Source organism: Podarcis gaigeae (genome assembly GCF_964106915.1).
Source record: "Podarcis gaigeae genome assembly, chromosome: 18".
Lineage (NCBI taxonomy): Eukaryota > Metazoa > Chordata > Lepidosauria > Squamata > Lacertidae > Podarcis > Podarcis gaigeae.
The window spans coordinates 8,908,009-8,928,763 of NC_139696.1; the positions used below are offsets into that span (position 1 = coordinate 8,908,009).

Here is a 20,755-nt window from a genome sequence, read left to right on the forward strand (position 1 = left end):
CTCCTCTTTCCATCCGTTCTTCTGAAATTGCATCGCTATTGGATCCTATATTTCCAAAATGATGATTGGGGGGTGGTGGGGGAGGGAGGGAAGAAGGTGGGGGCGGGGCTGGGGGTGAGAGAAGGCTTGCTTGCTGCGGGTCGGGGTTTGGGGAGAAGAAGGGTCGTTGTTGCAACGGTGGGGTGCTTCTTTTATTCCTGGGGGCGGCGGAGAATTGGAGAGGAGGGGAATAGGTGTGTGTGGGGGGGCATTGTTGCATTTTTGGGGGAGGAAGGGGCTTCCGGAAGATTGAAATGTCTGCCTACTGTTCGAGATGTGGTCATTTGGGGCGCGGGGGGGGGGGCGAGAGGGTTGCGTGCAGCTACAATGGGGAGGCATGTAGAGGCTTGGACGGAGCAGGCGGCCTGGAGTTTGGGGTGGGGCTGCTTTGGAAGCTGAGGAGGTCTTTTGGCGGGGAGGGAAGAAGGGCTGCCAAAGCTTTCTCTCCCCCCCCCCCCCAGAATAATAAAAATAATAATGTTTGCAATGGGCTTTATCCATGTGTGCTGAAGCTGTTGTAGCTGGTCTACCAACAGTTGCATTTTGAGGCTATTTTTTTTATTATTTTTTCAGAGTTGTGGCAGGTGAACTCCTGGCAGGTGATGAATGTGTAGAATTGTGGTTCTTTCTTTTTTCAAAACTGGACTTGCTGTACGGGTTGAGTTTGCCCAGAAGCAGCTGGTGAGACGCTTGAAAGATGGGGAAAGTGATGGGTTGGCGGCTAGTGTGGCCACGAATGGGCGGGGGCAAAGGATCGTGCCCAGAGACTCCCCCAGCTGCGAGGCTGAGCATTTTGGGGAAGGCTAGGCAGCGAGACATCTGCCCAGACCACCTGGACTATTGCAACCTGATGGAGGCAGGATGAAGCCTGGTGGGCAGAGGGAGGGGTTCAGTGCCACCCCCCCATCATGCCCAAAAGGCACATCTGCCGACTGTACGGCTCCCCTCTTTGGCTCATGGTCCCATCGATGAATTTAGTTTGGGTATCTGTGACTTGCCTCCTGCTGGCTGCCAGACTTGGGGTCTCTCTCAACTTCTTTGTGTGATGATGGGAGAATCTGAATTTGGGGAGGGGGGATGAAAGGGAGGGTCCCTGGCTGATTCCAGAGGGTGGTTTTCTTCTCCCTCTGCAGGTGAGCTTTTGCCGTTCCTCCTCAGACTTGTCCTGCTTTCTGCCTCCCACCCACAGCTTCCCTTGTTGGAAAAAAAAGAAGACCCCTCCCTCTTTTCTCTCTGGGCACAGATATTTCTGCAAAGTGCCTCCTGGCGGAATGGGGAAAGTGGGTATTGCCCAGTGATGCGCTGAACCCATTTCCCTGCCCTGCAGGAAGACCCCGATACTACGCAAGCCCCTCTCTCGCCCTTACTGCGGGCCTCTTCTTGTTCTCCCCCCAACTCTTTGGGTCTTTCTGGATCCCCTCCTGATTTGCAGCTTGCCCTCACATGTTTGCGCAGTCCCGCACATGCATGTACACCCCCTCAGTTCAAAATAGACATAACTCTGTGGTTCTTTCCACAGTGCGCCATGTAGGTTTGTGGACGGCACCCCTCGATCTTCTCCGTTTGTCCTCTTTGTGGCCCTTTCCTTGCACAGTTCCATGCGCAGTCTGTGCACATAGCCCTGCAGCCTTCTGTTCCATCAGGTCCCTCACTCCTGCCTTCTCTTTGCCTTCCTCCTACCCCTCTCTCTCCCTCTCTTGTCTAGATTTGGCGGAGTCTCTTAAGGCAGCCGCACTTGTATATTCATAACACCTGTCGTAGGTGTTGCCCACGTCTTGGAAACCTCCACCAGGATGGTGGTGGTGGAATCATCCAGCCACGTCCCACAGCGCTCTGCCAGGATTTAGTCCTTGAGACGTGGGGATGGAGGGGAACGCTCTGGGCACGGAGGTGACGCCAACCCATTTGCTTCCCCAAACCTGGGACCCAATCTTTTATTGCCTTAAACTTTGAAATCCTGCTCCCTCCCCAACTTTGGGGAGGTCTCTCTACCTGCCGATTTGGCTGTGCGGAAAAGCTTCCCTTTAGGGTTTCCTTTGACAAAAGGTCAAATCAACCATCATTTTTCTCTCTCTCTCTCTCTCCCCCACTCCCACCCCGTTCTCGGCAGTGGTTGAGTCACACAAGAGTTGGCAGTGGTCCCTTGGCGTGGCCTCCTTCTCTTTCTTCCTCCATCGCAGAAGCCTTCTTGGTCCTTCTCTCCCGTTCAACTTGCCTCAGATGCCTCTCCAGCTTTCAGATCTCATCGCAAACCCAAACCGGCTCTCAAACAGGATGGATCTATCTGTCCAAACCCTGCCTCAAAACATCTCTTATTGGCTTGGCTGTGTTTTCCTTCTGTGTGTATTGATTGCTTTGTTCCCAAGTGGGCGGTGGAGGTCCTTCAATTTCCCCCCCTTCTCTCCCTCTCTCTCTCCTTGTCCGGTAGCTCAGGATGGACATCTTACCTTATATATTTGCGCTTTGATTTATCAAGTGGGGGCCCCTTTCTGTGAAATAAAATAATTAAAACGCCAGTCTCTAGTTGTTTCAGATAAATTGCTTTGATTCCCTTTCTCTCGCTCTCTTATTTCTTTTTCAATTTTGGAGGCAGAAGGGAAAAGGAACCCACCTATTTAATGCTCATTTTATGTATGGGTTGAGCTTGTGTGAGTAAGGTGAACTAATCTCCCCTTCCTATAACCCCCTCTCCTCACTCATCCCCCCACCCCCCCACCCCAGATTCAAAGCCGCTTTGTAATCGTATCCAGTTAAAATATTTCTGACATTTCAAATAGTCTTAGCTCATTCGTCCTGTTCATTCTTGGCTGTGCTTCCTCTTGGTGTGAAAAAAGCACCTTTTGCCCTTTTGCCGAAGCAGAACGCAGCAATTGCTGGGGAGATATATATCCCCACCAAATCTCTCTCTCTACCCCCCCCCCCGCCGCTCCCGCTGTCCTCCTATTCAGCGCCTTGTTGAGAATCCTGGATTTTCTCCACTGCTACGGATGAGGCAAATATGGGTACCATTACATCATTGATCGAAATGTACAGTGCATACATTTTCCTAGCCAGCCAGCCCTCCCACCCCCGCCGCATCACCACCACACGCACTGGGTGGGATTGGAGGCTCTGAAATGGTGGTGTCTTGAAATATCTCTGGGGTGGGGGGGTGCCGTGCTAGCGCCCGCCCCCCAGCAAAAGTCCTCCTCTTCAAACACCTGATTGATTCAGGCACCTCGGTGGACAAATTGTTTCACTTGTTGATTCAGACACAGGCGATAATAATAAACCTCTCTTTAAAAAATGAAACGGAGGGGGGCATCTTCTTCCCACCCACTGATCTCCTTCCTTTTTTATATCCCCCCCCCCCATATCTATCTCTTTGAAGCTTTGTTTGTGCGGTGAGCGGAATGCCAAGCAGAAATTCTGCAGGGAAAAAGGTCTTGCTGGAAATTTATGGAATTCTTCGCGTTCTTAATGAGCCAGCGTCTTAGAGCCGCCTAATTTTTTTTTTAATGCATTTTTAAACACAAAACGACTCTCTCTCTCTCCCCCCCCCAATCCTTTGGACTCTGAAAAAAAGGGATATGTGTGGCGTCGTCAAAATATGTCTCTATTTTAGCACCCAGAAAATTTTAAAAGTAAGCTGCTTCCCTTACTGCACATCATGCAAAATGTGGTGGTACTCACGAAGAAAAAGGTGCAGAGAATTCAGACCAAGGAAGGTTTGCCGAATACCCGCCAAGTCTGCATCACACACCTTGGGGGGGGGGGGTGTGCCAGTTCGCTTTGAATCCTTGGTTCTGTAGGAACCGGGGGAGGCGTGGTCTCCTGATGTGATGGGGAGGGGTGGTTTCCAATGGGGAGGGGTCCACGAAGAGGATGGGGCGTAGAAAGACTTAGCTCCGAACGATGGCACCCGGGCACACGATGCTCTTCCCGCTTTTGTAGCGCTCAGTTGAGTATCACCCGGCTAGATGGGGACCTGCTTTCTGGAGCGCATGGAGAAATGCGATGTTCCGTTTGGGGTGAGCTCCGGGCCTTAACACGAAACTGATTTAGAAACTGATTTATCTCCACTTCCCAGTGCCAGTCTGCTCTGAGGTCTGTGTAAATGGAGCGGAGAACCGTCAGAAGCGCCTCCGTTAACTTTTCGCCACTAACCCATCGTACCTTTACGCTTGCAAGATATGTCCAGCCCTCTGGGGGCTTTTGGGGACATCTTTTTCTTAAAAAAACACCCAGCGTGCCATGTGCGCGAGTGAGAATCCTTTAAAGTGCCTGGCTTGTGGGATATTTTTGTTTTGTTTTTAAAAAATGGTTTTGCAGCGGGATTGAACCTGGAGTGGAAGCTCAGCTATCCAGACACGAATGGATTAAATTTAGAGCCCGTGGCAGATTGCCCCATAAAGCTCCTGAAATATATATCTATTTTTCCCTCCCTCTTAAGAGATCCGTTTTCTGCGATCAATGGATTTATCGCTCGTCAAGTGCGCCACACCCTTGTCTTGGGGGCTACGAGGTTTCTTGAAACGGTTGCCTTGCGGGTTTTCTCTGGGTATATCAGTGGTGGCTGGAAATGCTTTTTCAGGCAACTGTAAGTAACTGTTATTTCTCTCTGTGTGTGTATGTGTAAGTAAATATATCTTACGTTTTTGTCTAGGTGTGGCGAACTTCGGTTACTGAGAATTTAAGCATCCAGTGCTGTTAAAATCGTATATGTATCTTTCTCCCCGAGGGAACCCCTTTAACTACCTCCAGAGCTTAATTCGCTTTTGGGATTTGCTGCGGCTAAATGAGTTGATTACTTAAAAAACACACAGTTTGGTTGATTCCAGTAGACCCATTGAAATGAATGAGCATGGCTCGCTTAGTGTAAGGTTACCAGACATCCCCATTTCCCGGGCACAGTCCCCGGATTTGCAAATCAGTCCCCATACAAAATCAATTGAAGTTGAAAAGTGTCCCCGGATTCGTTGAAAAAAATCTGGTAACCTTAGTGGATCTACTCTGAGTAAGACCCGGTTGACAACAACCCACCATCGTACACTCAAAAATACTCTTGGCGACGTGCAAAATGGAGGCTAGGTTTGTCAGCAGTGCTCGGCTCGGATAGAGGAATGGAGCCTCACTGTTAAAGGGCAGTCTACCTTCAAGCAGCGGATACTGGGTGAAGGCAATGAAGGAAGGGAACTGGAAACAGGATGTTGGCGAACCCTGGACATGATCCAAAGGGGATCTCATGCTTGCAATGCCTTTCTTTTTGAGATCCGTCCAGAACTCTGCAGAGCATTCACAAAGCATCCCTACTGCTGCTTCTTTTTGCGGTTCCACTAGGCAGGGCTGAAAGGGAACTGGGGCTTCCTAGCAGGCAACACAAAAAGGAATCCGTAATCCTGGCATTTTGGGGGGGATGGCGGCATTCTTTGGGGCTTGTGGCATAACCTGCAGCGACTCCGTTTGAAAGGAGAGGTTGCTCAGTGTGAATTAAGAGGGAGGCATTGACAATTGCCTTTCTTCTTGAATCTTATTAAACTCTTTGGCAAATGGCTCCCGAAGACCATTCCTTAAGGTACTTGCTCCTGCCAGTCGTCGTGGGAAATGAGGGTCCTTGTGGGGTGCGAGAGGGATGGGTGTGGAGGATTGTGGGTTTCTGTGTGGGCGAGAGGTTGTGCCAGCTGCAGTTCATATAGTGCTGTCCCTGAGCTCACAGAGCTTTACAGTCTAAATTTTGATGGGTGACCCATGGGGCAAGCTTGGCAACATTCGATTGCGATAGCACCAGAACTGGCAATCGCGTTCCTCCTCTTTGTGGTGGCATAGAATTTGGATGGCTTTTATTTTTTTAACCTCTCGCATAAATTCACAGATAAACATCCAAGAAGCAGTCTGTCTTCCCTCTTTGTCTCTTGTTTGTTTGCCGGAGGGTCTTGGGCAAAAGGCACTTAAATGGCTGGGTGCTCTTGGAAACGGGAAACTGGGTTAAGGTCTGTTCTGCCAAGGTTTCTCTTACACTAGGGATGGGGGCAGATGTTGCCGGACACTCGATGGTCTGGCCAGTGGTCATGGGTGGCTGGAGTTGGAGTCCAGCGCTCTCTGGAGAACCGCAGGTTCCTCATCCCTGTCCATAGCATGATGAACCTTTTCATAGAATCCTAAAGTTGGAAGAGACCCCAAGGGCCATGGAGTCCAACCCCCTGCCAAGCAGGAAACACCATCAGAGCACTCCTGACATATGGTTGTCAAGCCTCTGCTTAAAGACCTCCAAAGAAGGAGACTCCACCACACTCCTTGGCAGCAAATTCCACTGGCAAACAGCTCTTACTGTCAGGAAGTTCTTCCTCATGTTTAGGTGGAATCTTCTTTCTTGTAGTTTGGAACCATTGCTCCGTGTCTGCTTCTCTGGAGCAGCAGAAAACAACCTTTCTCCCTCCTCTATGTGACATCCTTTTATATATTTGAACATGGCGATCATATCACCCCTTAACCTCCTCTTCTCCAGGCTAAACATGCCCAGCTCCCTTAGCCGTTCCTCATAAGGCATCGTTTCCAGGCCTTTGACCATTTTGGTTGCCCTCCTCTGGACCCGTTCCAGTTTGTCAGTGTCCTTCTTGAACTGTGGTGCCCAGAACTGGACACAGTACTCCAGGTGAGGTCTGACCAGAGCAGAATACAGTGGCACTATTACTTCCCTTGATCTAGATGCTATACTCCTATTGATGCAGCCCAGAATTGCATTGGCTTTTTTAGCTGCCGCGTCACACTGTTGGCTCATGTCATGTTTGTGGTCAACCAAGACTCCTAGATCCTTTTCCAAGGAGGCCAATGCCATATCCTGTGGCAATGAGTCCCACAGATACACTCGCAAGGAAGAATTTCGACCTGCTAGTGTATTGGTTTCTGGAAAGCGGTTTCCAGCTTTCCACCTCTCGTTGCATATTGTTCTTATTCTAGAGAAGCGCATTATCAGAGATGCCAGGAAGCCAAGCCACAAGTAGATTTTCACTGGTGCCTTTTGCACTTTTGGAGTGCTGGGCTAGGACCTAAGAGGCCCGGGTTCAAATCTCTACACTAAACCATGAAGCTCACGGGGTCAGTCGCTGCGTTTTCTTAGACTAGCCTACTTTCAGGGTTGTTGTGCAGATCATATGGGGAAGAGGGGAGGAAAACCGCATTGAGCACCATGTCCAGGAAAGGTAGAATAGCAATAAAATTAAATGTAACCGGGGGGGGGGGGGGGGAGCAAAACCTAAAACTAATTTTGCTGGTATTCTTAAGTAACATAATTTGATTGATGTGTGGAGAGCCCTTCATAAAAAAGAATATTTTTACATCTTACTCATTCAGCTATAAAAATTACTGTAGGGTGCATTATGTACTTATGCCACTTAAATGTAAAATGAAATTTAAAAATAACCGAGTTGTGAATGGACTTAAGTGAGCCTTGCCCATTATTTCCAGAGAGTCTACTCACCTATTAACAATGTCCAGTTCACAAGCTAGATAAAAGTGAGTCCTTTAGCGACTCGGCTGAACGATCCCCCTTTTTTATTTTTGAAAAAAGATTAAATGTAGTTTTTCCTCTCCGTTTCTCCACCAGCGTTAGAAACTCAGGTATACAAGCTAGGTGCCAGGTGGATCCTTAAACCAAGGTTAGAGTTGCCAAAACGGAACATCTAGTTGCCGTTTTGGGACAAGACTGCTCAAAAGTCTTGTTTTTCAAACGACGGACTGATGGATTGATTCTCAGTTAAACATCTGGCTAGTTCGGAGGACAACCCTGAGCTTGGTTAAGAGCTTTGAGAATGTAAAGAAGTCCACATATGTATCAGTTTCTTCCTACCTGTTTTTCCTAATTGTGAGATGGACCATTCATAATGTAAGAATATTCTTCACAACTGCGAGCAGGGGTGGGGGGTGGGGGAAGCGAAAATAAGTCACAACAATTAACTACAACGTCGTTACTCCTCTTGCGCAGGGTGTATAGCGGGGGGGGGGGGGGGAAGCATGTTGGTTCCTGAAATTCATTCTGATTGTGTAAGTAAAATATAGCTGGTGCAAGTCTACAGGGTGTGGAATGAGTGCGTCAGAACAGTCAAGATGCAAGGATGCATGCACCTCAATGGCGCCTGGGTTTCTTCACTTGGTTGCAAGTGATCCATAAAGGTAAAGGGACCCCTGACCATTAGGTCCAGTCGTGGCTGACTCTGGGGTTGCGGTGCTCATCTCGCTTTACTGGCCGAGGGAGCCGGCGTACAGCTTCCGGGTCATGTGGCCAGCAGGACTAAGCCGCTTCTGGCAAACCAGAGCAGCGCACGGAAACGCCGTTTACCTTCCCGCCGGAGCGGTACCTATTTATCTACTTGCACTTTGAAGTGCTTTCGAACTGCTATGTTGGCAGGAGCAGGGACCGAGCAACGGGAGCTCACCCCGTCATTGCGGGGATTCGAACCGCCGACCTTCTGACCGGCAAGTCCTAGGCTCTGTGGTTTAACCCACAGCGCCACCTGCGTTCATAGTTGGGTGCAAAATGCAGCTGGCTAATTTCGAACACTGTTCTCTGCCCTACCCATGTATCGCCCGGCAACCTGTCATCGTCTTAAGTCATCCTTTGCCATCTTGCCGGCATTGTAGTTTCAACTTCCAAACTTCTGGAGGCTGCCAGGTTGCCAAATCTGTTCCCTCCCTCCCTCTCCTTCATATTTATATTGAGCTTCCTTTTCAAAATAGGAAATATAAAAATTCCTCGTATCCGAGTGCAGAGAGGGAGAATTTTACCGCAGAGACATGATGACATCAAAAGGCACTCTGGCTGGCAAGGAGGATTTCCACAACCTGTGAATCCAGCGGTTTTGTTAAGAAATATTTTTAGCCGAGTTCTTAGAAGGCTGCCAGTGAAGAATTCATCTTTTTGAAGAGGTCCTGGGGCTTAGAGGAAAGATTTGGCATTCAAAGGGGCTGAGGCCTGGACTGCAGTTGTGAAGGAAGAATCCTCTGTGTATGCCCGTGAGCGGTTTTATTCATTTGTTTGTGTTTGTTTCGTAAAATGTATCCACTGCTTTACGATTTTTAAAAAAGCCAACACTCTCAAAGCAATTTACCAAAAGCAATAGCATTATCAGTAAAAATAGCTAAAAGCAACTGTTACGTTTTTTAGAAGGTTAAAATCATCGGTGATAAGCTAAAAGCAGATTAAAACACACACCAGCCGTATGGTTTTATATTTTCCTTATTTGTGTATTTAACAAAATTTATGTATCGATTGTTGGGAAGAAAACCTTTTCAGCAGTTTACGGAAAATATTTAAACTGTCAATGAAATAGAGTGGTACCTTGGTTTGCAAACAGTCTGGTTTGCATATGTTTTGGATTACAAACATGTCAAACCCGGAAGTGCATGTCCCAGTTTGCAAACTTTTTTTGGATTACAAACTTTTTTGGGGGGATTATCAACAAAAAAATTTTGGAGGCCCCATTGGCGAAAGTGCGCCTTGGGTTACAACCTGTTTTGGTTTACAAACGGACCTCCAGAACGGATTAGGGTTGTAAACCAAGGTACCACTGTATAGCTAAAACAACTAAAGGTGTTAAATTTGTTTAGAATTTAGCAGTAGAAGAGATGACAGCATGTTGACATCTATGTGTCTGAATTGGGTCGTTTAAACAAAAACCTTTTAAGGTGGGCACCAAAAAGGCGTCAACAGGTAGGCAGCACAGCAAAGGCGTCAACAGGTAGAGAGTTCCAAAGTTCCCATATTGGAAGATTGATTTCTCACAAATGTGAGAAATGGACGGAGTATTATGTAGCTCTTGCCATTTTCTCACATGTATGCTTACAGAATACAAGGCCCTGGTTCCTGCAATTATGCCATCCACTTTATGAGTAGGCATGTTGAATTAAAAAAATTAAGGTCTTTTATATATATATAATAAATGTTCATAAATTACCAAGCAAACACGTTCATAAATATATAAACCACATGTCTGAAGCAGCACAGGAAAACAGCCCGGAAACCATTTTGACTCCCAAACTGACCAAATGATTTCTCTGCAAGGTCAAAGTGGGAAACCTCCCCATTGTCTTTTCCTTCACAAATCCTGCACATTTAAGACATGAATAGGGTGTGAGCCTGAGACCTGGCCCAGGAACTAAGTATTTATCATTACAAAAGACTGGTCAAGCTCCCCAGGGTATCCAATCAAGTGAGCATTAACAGGCAACCTGCCAGACAAGAGGTAAACAACGCACTCAGATTTCTGTTGTAGACCACCCCTTTCTGTGATGTAGGTATGATGTGTCTGTGGGGTGGTCTTGAGCTACACCCATTCTGTGATGTATGTATGATGTTTCTGGGGGTGGTCTTGGACTCCAGGGCGGGCAATTTAAAATATCTATATAAGGGCGGACACACCTTGCTTCAAGGTCCTCCTCCTTCTCCTGAGTGTGAAGGGGGCACCCTGTTGCAACAGCTTTAATAAAGATCAGGCTTATGAGCTGATTTGCTTCTCAATATTCTCTGGTTGGCCTCTGTTATTTTCTCCAACCGATGGAGAACCTGCAAAGGACTCTATAAGGGCTCTTGTGTCCCCCATAAGGGAATAAGGGCAGATTTACGTTTATTACAATAGCTTCTAAAAAATACATTGGTTAGGAGTTGCTAAGCTTTGGGTGGTGATGATCTGCCAGAGATCGGTTGAGGAATGCTGAGCAAACGTATCCTCTCCTTGTTTTTGCCAGCCTTTGCTATAGCTTGTGACGAAGGTCTAATGAGCTAGCCAACATTCATGAGGACTAGCGACGGCTCTCAGTTGTTGCTGGTTTTTTAACTTCGCATGGCAAAGAGAAGCTGCAGGGTGAAGTATGTTGGACAGGGAAGAGTTGTGGACCTGTGAATACAGGTGGCCACAGGTGACATGACTCCAGGGAGGCCCATTCCTACCCTGCAGGGAAGCGCAGCCAAACCTCTGCAAAGAACGAAAACCACAGCCCCACGAGGGTTGCGGCCATTTTGTTCCCGTGAGTAAAATTGGCCTCTGTGCACGACCACGTTTTTGACTGCGAGTTGGCCGGCTGGCTGACTTGAGCCATCTGGAACCGTTGCTTTTTCTTTTTTTGAAAAAACCCAAACATAACTGTTCTCTGTTTTGTGGTACATCGTAGGGAAAAGGAGGAATCTGTCTTTAGTCTCCTTAAATCTTAATTGGATTCCCCACAGAATCCCCCAGATTTTGCCAACCGTCCATCATTCCCGGTCAAAATTTGACCTAGAAGTTGCTGTAAGCAAAAAGCAACATGCATTTGTGTGTGTGTGTGTACACACACTTACGGGGCGAGAGAGATCGATATTATGCTAATCTTATTGCGGTTTTATTTTTCAGCTCCTCTTGAAATTGTGTTTGAGTTGACTGTGTATTGTGCTTTCCTGTGAAATACTAATTGCAGTTTTGGTGTGTGTTGATTTCATGCATTTGTTGATGTGGGGGGGTCCAGGGTGGTAGCCGGTGATCAGACTGGAGCAGATTATTTTTTTGGGGGGGTTCTTGTGTGCCCCCCCAAATGCGTCAACCTGCCTGAAAGAGATTTTAGCCTTGTTCTCAGAGGGAATTCCGGCTGCCGCCTGCGATCTCATGACGAGGGAGAGATCTGATGCCATCAAGACCCTGGATTGCGTTCCTTATTTTTTTCCTGGAAATATTTATCTTTTTTTTAAAAAAGGATGCACAGTATTTCTGTCAATCATTTGCTCTGTCCTGAATGGATGGAGCTGAGGAACCAGTTGCTTTCGGCAGGAAAGATGAGGGAAGAGACTCTGGGTTTTCTCCTGTGCAGAATAATACCACACTGCTCTGTTCTTATCTTTTAAGTGGCTGCCCATTGATAAAAATTTCCTAGATGGCTTAAGAAGTTGAAAGACCATGTGGTATTTAAAAATGCAATTTTGGGGTGTATTGGGCTAAGGGCCTGCCTGCACCGTATATTTGAAGTATGATTGCAGCACTTTAAGACAGTCCTGTCTTGGTTTCCCCCAAAGAGTCTTTTTTTATATATATATAAAGCCTTTATTTAGCACTCAACAATAACATAACAATCAACAATAACTAAAACAATTCGCCATTCGCTACAGTCAACCAATCATCCTTAACAATACATAACATTACAAAACATCAACAACTAGATCAACATTCCATTGTTTTTTATCTGTATCTGTTTCACATAACAAAAAGAGATAGAAAAAGAAAGAAGAGGGGGAAAAAGGAAAAAAAGAAAATGGAAAGAAATTCCCCCCAAAGAATCTTGGGAAGTGTAGTTTTGCTGAGAGCTGTTAGGAGACAACTCTGTTCCCCCTCACAGAACTACAATTCCCAGCATTCTCTGGGAAGAGAGGTTGACTGGCAACTGTACCTCTGGTTGGGGGGGGCGGGAATAGGGGCTTTCTCACAGCACCCTGAACAAACTACAGTTCCCAGGATTCCCTGGGGGAAGCCATGACTGTTTAAAGTGGCACGATTCCGCTTTAGATGGATAGTGCAGACGAGACCAGTGTTTAGTTCTTAATAAAGAAGACGTTCCGAGGTTGACATGGAAGGGGAACCTGCCTCCTGATTGCATTCTCGTCTCTTACCCGAATATTTTGTTTTATTTTGACTGCCTGCAAATGTCCAGGGTCTCTGGCAGTGGCTGCTTTTATCTAGAGATGCCAGATTTTGACCCTGTGGAACGTGGGCTGGTCCATGCTCATTCCACCTTTTGCTTATCGATTCAGCCTTTTTTGAAATTTTTAAGCTTATTTATTTTTGGTGCTGCAGCCTTTTTAGGCTGGAAAGGCTCCCACAATCCCCCGCTGGTTTGTGTCTGGAACAAAATGGCTGCCACTCTTACGGCAGAACCCTGGCTCTTTGTGGGATTTTGAATTTTTCCTCTCTCTTTCTCTCTCTCTCCCCCGTTCCTGACAAAAGCCTTTGGGTAATTACACAAAGAGGCCGCTATATTTCAACCATCAGAAATCTTTTTTTTTTTTCTTTTTTGCGGCGCTGAAGCAGAGGGAGATCTCGCCTGCGTCTGCTGCCTTAATTGATTATTGGAAACTGTTAATTGGGCCTTGCCAGGATGGGATATAAATTTAATGAGATCGCTGGCATTCTGCCTCTCCGATCCAGCCCTCCCCTTGGCTTCCTTAGGTTCGGTGGAAATACATTTTTAGATCATTGAAACCCCTTAGGTGAGAACATGGGTCATCCTGTTTCGATGGCTTTTTGAACTCTTTGACAAGGCCTCTCAAGCTTTGCTGAAACCCTGAAAGAACAGGCTTCTTCCTTTCTGGAAGTCGAACCTTCGGACCCTGAAGGCCTCTGTGGAAGGAGGGGACATGCACTCTGCACATGTTCAGAGTTAGCAAGCGCCTTGCTTCACAATCTCCCATCCTATAGGAAAGCGAGGGTGGGGAGCTGCGTGTCTTTTGAACCTAAGGACCCACCGCAAAGTCTATTGAAAAGCCTCACATCATCTCAGGGGAATTAAAGAGGGCATTTGCTAGCTCATTTGGTGAAATGCAAGTCTCTTAATTTCACATTGGGTGAAATATTTGTGCTCTGCACAGGTTTGGACTGCATAACTCTCTCAGACTCAGTCCCTCCCAAATTTACAATTCCATGATTCTATTGCGGCAGCTTCTCTGCATCTAAATTATAGTCTCTCTCTCTCTCTCTCTCTCTCTCTCTCTCTCTCTCTCTCTCACACACACACACACACACAATATTTAATTGTACAGCTTTCTCCCCCAATGCAAACCACAGAGTTCCACAAAGAGGGCACCACTACCAAGAAGGCCCTCTGCCTGGTTCCCCGTAACTTCACTTATTGCAATGAGGGAATCGCCAGAAGGCCCTCGGAGCAGGACCTCAGTGTCCGGGCAGAACGATGGGGGTGGAGACACTCCTTCAGGTATACTGGACCGAGGCCGTTTAGGGCTTTAAAGGTCAGCACCAATATTTTGAATTGTGCTCGGAAACGTCCTGGGAGCCAGTTAAGATCCTTTAGGACTGGTGTTATATGGTTCCAGCGGCTGCTCCCAGTCACCAGTCTGGCAGTCGCATTCTGGATTAGGTGTTGTTTCTGAGTCACCTTCAAAGGCAGCCCCATGTAGAGCGCATGGCAGTAGTCCAAGTGGGAGATAACCAGAGCATGCACCACTCTGGCCAGACAGTCTGCAGGCAGGTAGGGTCTCATCCTGCGTACCAGATGGATCTGGTAGACAGCTGCCCTGGACACAGAATTAACCTGCACGTCCGTGGACAGCTGTGAGTTCAAAACGACCCCAAGGCTTCATCTGCGTCCGTGCTTTTGAACTAGCCGCAGTTTACTGTTTCATTCAAAGGAGGACAGCTAGCTTTAACTATGGTTTTGCCCAAGCAAGCCAACCTTCAAACCATGGCTGGATCTGGCTTGCTTGGGTAAACTAAGGTTAAATCTATTTGTGGTTCCTGGTTCAAATGAAGTGGAACAAACTTTTTTTTGGGGGGGGGTAATTAAAATGGACGCAGGTGGGTCTTATCTCCTCAAGCCCTTTGCCTTGGTTTGGGGAAGAGGTTTCTGCATGCAACACTAAACCATGGTTAATGGTGTATCCAAACCACGCTAGTGGCGCTTGTTGCAGTTTACCTAGAGCTGAAATCGTTGACTAAATGCCCATTTCATAATCCAGTATGGAGCTGGCTACAGCAGTGTTAAGCGAAGGTTGCATGGCAGTGGAAAACAGTGTGTGCTAGTGGGTGGAACAGACTGTGTGAAAATGGTAGTTTACGCCAAGTACACAAGAGTTCTCTGTTGTAGCTAAAATGCTGGATTGTGAGAAGGCCTTTGTAGTCAAATCAAAGTGACTCTTGTGTTGCTGGTTTTCGAAAACGTTCCTTGTTTTGTCCCGAGCCGTAGCTATCTTTGACGGGCGGAAAGATAAATTAGGCACATGGAGTATATAAAAACAGCACCGAACGTTTCATTCAGGACAGAAAGAGTGCGAAACTGAGCTCAGATTAATCTGTGGAACAGCTTAAAACAAAAACTCCCCCCCCCCCGGAACTACGGGGGCGTAGTTTTCTCGCTAATTTGTGACTTGTTCCCACAACTGTGCTTGAGGCTCGGCTTTGAGGGGGTGTCCTCGTGCGGAATGCGAGATTGCTGGGAAATATTTGAGATTCTTGGTGTTAAAGGGCTCTTTAACAGATAAAATTCAAGGCGCTCGCGGTTTAAAGAAAATTGACAATCGACCACCAGCAGCTTGCGTTTTTACTTTTTAACTTTCCTTAACTCTCTGCCAATGAATTCGAGTCCGAGAAGCGTTAGAATCACAGAACTGTCGAGTTCCCAGAGTAGGACTCGAAACCACAACCGTGAGATTAGGCGTCTCATGCTCTACTGGCTGAGCTGGCACACAACTCAGTATAGTCAGCACTGACTGGCAGCGGCTGGCCAGCCCTACCTATTTTGATCATCTGCGCATTCACGAGCGGCGAAACCCGGAAGCAACGTGCTCCGTTACTTCTGGGTCGCCGCGGAGTGCAACCTGAAGCACATTCAACCCGAGGTATGACTGTACAATGGTACCTCAGGTTACATACGCTTCAGGTTACAGACTCCGCTAACCCAGAAATAGTACCTCGAGTTAAGAACTTTGCTTCAGGATGAGAACAGAAATCGCGCGGCAGCAGCAGGAGGCCCCATTAGCTAAAGTGGTGCTTCAGGTTAAGAACAGTTTCAGGTTAAGAACGGACCTATGGAGGACCTGGGAGAAGAGAGGGTTGAAGAAGACTGGAAGAAATTTAAGATTTATTTACAAAAATATTGTAATTTGGTTGAATGTTAAGAAGGATGCTAGATCACAAATAATTGCCTACCACTGAATTAGATCCGAATTTGACGATAAGTGAGATTAAGGAAAATATAAATCTTTTGGAGAACTGCTAGATTCTATCTAAGTGAGCGGATATAAGATTGTAAACAAGATGGTAATTTGCTTGGAAAAACCTTTTTTAACGATGTAAGTGAGAGCGGGAGACGTGAGGAATTCCAAAGAAGTGATCAAACTATGTTATGATATAAATAATGTTGTTTATTATTTATGCATTTGTATTTTCGAAAACCTTAATAAATATTTATAAAAAAAAAAAGAACGGACCTACGGAAGTTTATCGAGGACTGGGGAAAGCTAGTGGAATATTGGGAATGTATAAGTGATAATGAAATAACGTTAGTGGCATTTAAAGAAGCTCCGTAAAAATCTAAGAAATATTGTAAGAAAGAAAAACCGGTGTGGAAGGGTGTGCTAAAAGGCAATAGCAAATTTAGGAAATGTGTAATCAAAAAGTTTAATTTGGCCGATTGTCAGAGAGGCTGAAGGAATTCCAAAAACGAGAAAATTTGTTAAAGTTGTAATGTGGTATGATATGTATTTGTCTTGATGAAAATTAATAAAACATTATAAAAAAAAGAACGGACCTCCGGAACGAATTAAGCACTTAACCCGAGGTACCACTGTAAATCAAACGGAGGAGGCGGGTGCGCTTGGGCGCTCTCCGCTAAGTTAGGCCCGGTGCCCGTTTCTTATTCTGCATGGCCGGGCGCCCGCTTTGTATTCTGTGCTGCACCGTTTGATGATTCTCCATTTGGCTTTTTCCCTCCATGTGTCCCTAACCATCTGCATCCATCCTGCCTAAGCAGCACTGCCGAGATTAAGCTGTTTGGGCCCAGTCTCTCTCTCTCTCTCTCTCTCTCCCTCCCTTCCTTCCTTCCCCTGCTTTGCTTTATTCTTCCCTCCCCTCCTCCTCCTCTCCTCCCTTTCTTAACGTTGAATTATGAAGGCATTTGTATGCCGATGAGGGTGTCCATTTGGGCCTGATGGCTTACTCCGATCTGCCCTGCTGGAAGAAAAAAGATGGTCTCCCAGACTCCAATTAATGATCACGTTAGTAACTATTTATTTTCCTTTGGCAGATTGTTTACCGAGAGGCAGGAGATGAATGGGGCAGCGAGAGGCAGAAAGCAGACCCCGCCTGCTACCAAGCTGGGAAGTTGAAGCTCTTCAGCTTTGGACTGGGGGGGGGGGTGGAGGTCTGGGCTGTTGTTGTTTTGCTTTTGTTGTAAACAAAAATCTGCCCTTTCCCCCTTATGGGGTATCTGAGAGCCCATATAGAGTCCTTACATAGGTTCCTTATTGGTAGGAGAAAATAACAGAGGCCAACTAGAGAGTATTGAGAAGCAAAGCAGCTAGTAAGCCTGATCTTTATTGATCTGTTGCAACAGGGTGCTCCCCTCACCCGCAGGAGAGGAGGAGGAACCCAGAAAAATGGCATGCAAGGCCTTATAAAGACTTTTGAAATTGCCACCCTGTAGCCCAAGTCCGGGATGCAGGTGGCGCTGTGGTTAAACCACAGAGTCTAGGACTTGTCGATCAGAAGATCGGCGGTTCGAATCCCCACAATGGGGTGAGCTTCCATTGCTCAGTCCCTGCTCCTGCCAACCTAGCAGTTCGAAAGCATGTCAAAGTGCAAGTAGATAAATAGGTACCACTCCGACGGGAAGGTAAACGGCGTTTCCGTGCACTGCTCTGGTTTGCCAGAAGCGGCTTAGTCATGCTGGCCACATGACCTGGAAGGTGTACGCCGGCTCCCTCGTCCAGTAAAGCGAGATGAGCGCTGCAACCCCAGAGTCGGCCACGACTGGACCTAATGGTCAGGGGTCCCTTTACCTTTACCTAGCCCAAGACCACCCCACAATACATCATACCTACATCACAGAAGGGCTGAAATCTGAGTGCTTTGTTTACCTCCTGTCTGCCAGGTTACCTGTTTAATGGACACTTGATTGGATTGCCTGGGGAGCCTGGCCAGTCTTTTGTAGTGATAAATACTTAGTTCCTGAGCCAGGTCACAGGCTCACACCCTATTCATATCTTAAATGTGCCCTTAAGACAGGATTTGTGCAGAAAGAGACAATGGGGAGGTTTCTCACTTTGACCTTGCAGAGAAAACATTTGCTCAGTTTAGGAATCAAAATGCTTCCAGGTCGGTTCCTGTGCTGATCTATGTACGTACTTGGTTGGTACGCTTATGAACATTGTTGTTGTTGTTTAGTCGTGTCCACCTCTTCGTGACTCCATGGGCCAGAGCACGTCAGACACTCATGTCTTCCACTGCCTCCCGCAGTTTGGTCAAACTCATGCTGGTAGCTTCGAGAACACTGTCCCACCATCTTGTCCTCTGTCGCCCCCTTCTCCTTGTTCCCTCCATCTTTCCCAACATCAGGGTCTTTTCCAGGGAGTCTTCTCTTCTCATGAGGTGGCCAAAGTTTTGGAGCCTCAGCTTCAGGATCTGTCCTCCCAGTGAGCACTCAGGGCTGATTTCCTTCAGAATGGATAGGTTTGATCTTCTTGCAGTCCATGGGACTCTCAAGACTTTCCTCCAGCACCAGAATTCAAAAGCATCAATTCTTCGGCAATCAGCCTTCTTTATGGTCCAGCTCTCACTTCCATACATCACTACTGGGAAAACTATGGCTTTAACTATACGGACCTTTGTCGGCAAGGTGATGTCTCTGCTTTTTAAGATGCTGTCTAGGTTTGTCATTCCTTTTCTCCCAAGAAGCAGGCGTCTTTTAATTTTGTGACTGCTGTCACCATCTGCAGGGATCATGGAGCCCAAGAAAGTAAAATCTCTCACTGCCTCCATTTCTTCCCCTTCTATTTGCCAGGAGGTGATGGGACCAGTGGCCATGATCTTCGTTTTTTTGATGTTGAGCTTCAAACCATATTTTGAACCATATTTCAAACCATATTATGAACATTACCATATATCTAAGACCTCAAAATTCCTATCATACTTAGTGCTTTTGACACCCTAACCACTCGCCCTGCTGGCTCCCGGTCCTTTCAACAGCTCCCATGGGTAGTTGGCTGCTGTCCCCAATCTCTTCCCTTAGGCCAGAGAGGGCAAACGTTTCCCTGTAAGCTTGCATGTAAAGGGCAATTTCGTTGATGGTAAGGCTGTTTCGATTCTGTTCTTTCGGGGGAACGGAACTGAAATAAAATACTGGAAATGACCTTTCCCAGAAGTCAGCTTTTGTTCAGCTTTAATCACTTTACACTATTTCTTTTTACTATCTCAAAAAAGCACCTGCGTTGGGGTTTTCATATGCAAATGTAGTTAAATTTAATTGATTGGATCTCATGAAAAGGCAGACTTATTAGTCAACTAAAATTCTTTTAATTGTCTGACAGCTCTAATAGTTCTTGATTTTGATTAAAATGGTCTAATTTGTGAGTTGTGTGTGTGTGTGTGTGTGGCTTTGCACAGTCATGAGAGCCAGCGACTTGGGGACTGCCTGGTTTTTCCTATGTCAGGGGTTGCTTTTTATTTTATTTTCAGGACGTTGACTCTTCCAGGTGGATGATGTGCTTGCAAACCGCTTTCCTTGTGGGAGCCCCCACAAAAAACCTACCTTTCAGTGGCACACATGGTTTGGTCTTCGTGCGTCTTTTATTTCTCTGCGTAGGCAGTGAGCGCATAATCAGATGCGTAGTTGAAGCAATCCACCACATGTTCAAAGATGGTTCGGAGGATGATTTCTCTTCCTTTGCCCCCGCAGTGTTCAAAATTGGTTTGGGCTGCTCGGGGCTCCCTCTTCCTCCACAGCAATTCTTTGCAGGGACCTTGAGATGTTCTGAATGGGGAGAGGGTGCAGACCGCATTCCATCGCCGGGGGTTGGGCTGGATGACCCTTGAGGTCCCCCCAACTCTACAATTCTATGATTATGGTGTGCACCCAACATTAAAAAAAATAAAAATACTTAATGAATACGTATGTAATCCTAAAGGACGTTATTTTCATCCGTCAAACTCAAACCTGACTTTTCAATTAACAACTAGACTTTACTTTCAAAAAATGCTAACTTGAAAAGTGCAACACAAAACACCCCAATTTTCCTGATCTTTTATCTCTTAACTAGATTCGATAAGGAGCTAACACAAACCGACCAAAACAGATTAAGGTTTCTTCGTATTTCTGTCCTACGTGTGTGATTATATTTGCACGCCTCCTTTTCACTGTTTGAACCGTGCTCAAAAGGCAGCTTATAGCATGAAAGGAATACGTAACAAAAGGAGTCATAAACAGTAAACCAAACGTTAAAAAAAATACACAACCAAACCGAACAATTTCCACGTAAATCGCAACACGGCGTAAAATAAAGATGCAAAATTCCAACAGCAAACCCCACTGCCACAATAAAACCATAGCTGTCATCTTACAGATTTGAAAATAAGGGATCAGCAGCCAAAATAAGGGAAAAACAATTACTTTGATAAAAAACATACTTTGCTGTGTGCAAATGGCTCTAGATACCTAATAGGTCCTATAAATTACCATATAGCATATATTCAACACAAAAAACCAGCAACAATTTGTTGTTGGCAAAGCACAGCTGGACATAGAAAGGGCCCCATTACCTCCAGTAGCTTATTTAAGGGACATCATCAATAAGGGACAGCAGCGGGACGTGGCGCTGGGATAAGGGACTGTCCCGCCAAATAAGGGACACTTGACAGCTACGAATAAAATCCCAGTCTCCCAGGACTGGCAGCCCAGACGTCACTCATCAAAAGGTGGTCAGTGGGGCTCCGGCAGAGTCATGAGACAGACACAGACGGAAGAAAAAGACTGCGATGGAACCGCAGCTTCAGCCTGT

General features: G+C 46.5%; 1 protein-coding gene across 6 annotated transcripts in view; it reads left to right on the forward strand.

The window, feature by feature from the left end:
- Positions 1 to 20,755, forward strand: part of PTPRS (protein tyrosine phosphatase receptor type S) — a 307,055-nt gene that overhangs the window by 557 nt on the left and 285,743 nt on the right. The window contains exon 1 of one of the 6 annotated variants that reach the window (XM_083720161.1): positions 4,341 to 4,618. The exons of 4 other annotated variants lie outside the window; for them this stretch is intronic. The gene's annotated coding sequence lies outside the window, so the exon portion shown is untranslated. Of the gene's footprint in view, positions 1 to 4,340; positions 4,619 to 20,755 lie in introns of those variants that run through there. One more of the 6 variants, XM_083720159.1, reaches the window with a different exon arrangement.